The following is a 3555-nucleotide window of genomic DNA, read 5'->3' on the forward strand; positions in this document are numbered from 1 at the left end:
TAAGGGAAATGCAGATCAAAACAACAATGAGATACCACCTAACCTCAGTCAGAATGTCTAAGATTAAAAAAAATAAAATAAGTGTTGGTGGGGGGTGTGGCGAAAGGGGAACTCTTTTACACTGCTGGTAGGAATGTAAATTGGTCCAGTCACTGTGGAGAACAATTTGGAGATTCCTCAAAAATCTACAAATAGAACTACCATATGATCCAGCAATCCCACTCCTCAGTATCTACCCAAAGGACAGAAGAATTCTTCATCAGAAAAGAGCTTGCACATCGATGTTTATTGCGGCACTATTCACGATTGCTGAGACGTGGAACCATCCCAAATGCCCCCGTACAGATGAATGGATTGAAAAATTGTGGCATATATACTCTAGGGAATACTATTCAGCCATAAAAAACAACAAAAACCTGGCTTTTGACAGAAAGTGGAAGAATATGGAAGATTTACTGAGTGAGGAAAGCCAGGCTATGAAGGAGAGACATTGTATGTCCCCACTTAATATATACTGAGTATCTGCGCTCTATGACTGAAACTGATTGACTAACAGTTATACAAACACAAGAGATGGGTGTGAATGCCACATGTGGTGTGTGTGGAGGAGTGGGGCCTAAGGAAGGACATTTGGAGGAGGGATACGGAGGCAGAGCATTGATGGGATGGGGAGGTGTGGTGTTATTGGTTGAAGATATTTTGATCAACTGGACTAGGGAAAAATGTTCATATATTGAAATGTTCACTTTGTAAGCTAAATAATGTGATTGAATGTATATTTAAAAAAAGAAAAGAAAAAGAAGTATGAGGCCCCAGGATGATGATTGGGGTGGTGCCCTGACCCCGGCCTCAGTGAGGCCCTTCCCTCAGCCAGAAGGCTCACGCCCTCCCTTGAAAAGTCTTGCTTCTCCTTCACGGTAGCATCCCTTGCCTCCCTGGGGCAGAAAAGAACGTACCCCCGGCCCCCATGGCACCTTGCACACACCCAGACCTGGCAGCCCTGGCAGTGTGGACTGTTCACACACGTGCCCCTCCACCTGGGCAGGGACCACGGCCCTCGCCCAGTAGGCAGCTGCGTCGCCTCGAGTGCAGAGTGCTGAGGCGGAGTTCAGGAAGAGGGTGTTTTCTTGGTTTATTTTTTAAATTACTGCAGAATGAGAGAAAGAAAGTGGAGGTGCCAGGTCTCAAGTGAGTTGTGGTTCCCTCCTCTCACCCTGGACACCCTGGAAGGCCGGCAAACAGGGTACCCAGCAACACTGGCAGACTCGAAACAAGCATTTACGTGGATTGTTGGCTGAACAATTGCTGGGTCCCAGTCTCTGGGACTACAAGGTAAACAATGCTTTTAAAAACAAATAGAACCCACCTGCATTGGGCAGGCTCTTGCCGTTCCGCATGAGCAAGTGTGGGCAGGGCTGACCAGTCCCGATGTGAGGGCAGCGAGGGTGGGCATTGGTTCTCCCAGGAGCCGGAGGAGAGTACAGGTGCAGAGCAGGCTGAGAGCCGGTGAGCCTCCTCCCCAGGCCTGTCTACGCTGTCCCTCCAGGCCACAGTGAGGAATGTGACCTGTGTCTCCCTACAGAGCTTGAGCGAGTACGAGGTAGCAATGGCTCCACACGTGGGCCCTGAGGCAGCTGCTTGCTGGCTCCCCTCAGGCCCCGCCTTACACAGACCTGCTGTGTACTTGAGTCAGCTTTCTCAAGGTGGTGTCTGATCGTGTTTGGTAAACAGGCCCTTGTCTTATTCCTTTGTCTTACCGGTCTCTGGCAAGTCAGTAAACCGTCCAGAAGGGCCCTGCCCCTCCTTTACAGAGCCATGTGTCACGTGGCCCACTGAGGCCAGACCCGGGACTCCATCGGGGCGCTCTCACCTCCCTCGCTGTCTCCGTGAGTGAGCCGTGGCGCTAATGGCTGTGCCCGGGCCTTACTTCCTGGCACTGCCAAGCAGACTTTGGCTAACATTCTTTTCCTCTGCCCCTCTCCCACTGCGGGAAGCTCATGATCAGAGCAGGGACTGTGTAGAAAAGGGCCATGCGGTGTGGGCAGACCAGGTGCCAACAGCGGGTGTCAGCAGGCTGGGACAGCAGGTCCCGGGCCTTGGAGGAGAGTGCTGGAGTGGACAGGTGGGAGCAAGTGGGAGGACAGTGCTCGTAGGTGAGGGGGTGTTGAGCATGTGAGCATGAGCACTCGGAGGGAGCTGGGAGGAGAGGGCTCCCAGCAGGTAGCAGATGACAGGGTCCTGGTGTCTCCGGCCCCCTGCGTGCCTTCAGACCAGTCACACAATGTGAAGCAGAAGAGATGAGATAACCACCTCGCCATGGCTGCTTCAAGCAACACGTGAAGCCACGCTAGGTGTCCTGCCCACGGTCTGCTGAGCGGACCATGTGCCTTGGGGGGAGCTGTTCCCTTCTCCCACCATCCTTGTCCTTGGACTCCGCAGGTCCGCACTGGCTCGCTCCCGCTGGAGCACGCAGTCGGTGCTGGGAGCGCCTGCATGCTCTGTTCCGAAGGCCGCTCGCTCCCAGTGAGGGGCGTCCTCACTGATGCTTCTCAGGCTGTTCCAGCAGAGCGGCGTCCTCACTGACACTCTCAGGCACATAGAGCGTGCACGCTGGCCACTAGTGTGGGAGCGGGCGAGTTGGGATGCACACCTTCCCGGAGCCTGGCTGTCTCTCCCAGCCTCAAGATCATTTGTTTACGGCCGCTTCTCTCACCTGCCACGATCCCCACTCCCATTCACATGTTTTCTCTGGGTAACTACCAGCCCAGGCCTGCTGGGCAAGGCCCCTGGCTGGCAGGGAGACCTGTGACTCTGGCATGAGCCTGCCCTCGGGAAGCTCAGGTCCCAGGAAGGCAAACCAGACACTTGGCGTGGAATTTGCACGCTCACTTTTGCAGACTCGGAGTTCATAGACTCGCTAGGCCTTTCCTCTGACCCCAGCCTGGAACCCTTGTGTAACCTACAAAGGAGGCCGAGTCACCCAGGAGGTCTCTGGAGAGCCAGGAGGGCATACAGACTGGGAGTCAGTGGGAGGGGCGTTGGCATGAGTATGTGGTCCCCTGCGTTTGTCTCATCAGAGGGGTCGGGGACTTGAGAACCAAAAAGCAGCCCCGGAGTGGGAAGTGACAGCCAGGTGTTGGATCAAAGTGGACTGTCAGGGACAGAAGCGTGGTTCCAGGGGATGTGGAGAGTGGCCGGGTGGTGAGGATGTGGAGGAAGCAAGGGGATGAGCAGCTCGATGGGCAGGAAGAGGAGCTTGGGGTGACCTTGGAAGCCAGGGTGGGGTCCGGCTTATGTCAGCTCACTCCTGGGGTTCTTGCCCCGCACACAGTCACTGTGACAAGAGAGGAGAGGACCGCCCCCCAGGCTTCAGCACTGACGTCCCCCCTCCCGGAAACCCCTGGCAGATGTGGGTTCCTAGCCAGCACGTTGGGCTGGGCAGAACCTCTGTGCCATTCTGGGGAGAGAGGCATCGGTTCTCTTTGCAGTGGGAGGCCTCCACAAAGCACGGCCCTCTGGAGTGGCGGGGCGGACGGCGGCCACGCCGTGCCCAGC

At 55.6% G+C, this 3555-nt stretch overlaps 1 pseudogene; it reads left to right on the forward strand.

The window, feature by feature from the left end:
* The window catches only part of LOC106736151 (putative elongation factor 1-alpha-like 3), a 12552-nt pseudogene that overhangs the window by 2749 nt on the left and 6248 nt on the right, over positions 1-3555 (forward strand).

The sequence above is a fragment of the Tupaia chinensis genome, unplaced genomic scaffold, assembly GCF_000334495.1.
Source record: "Tupaia chinensis unplaced genomic scaffold, TupChi_1.0 Scaffold000671_1, whole genome shotgun sequence".
In the NCBI taxonomy this organism is placed as follows: Eukaryota; Metazoa; Chordata; class Mammalia; order Scandentia; family Tupaiidae; genus Tupaia; species Tupaia belangeri.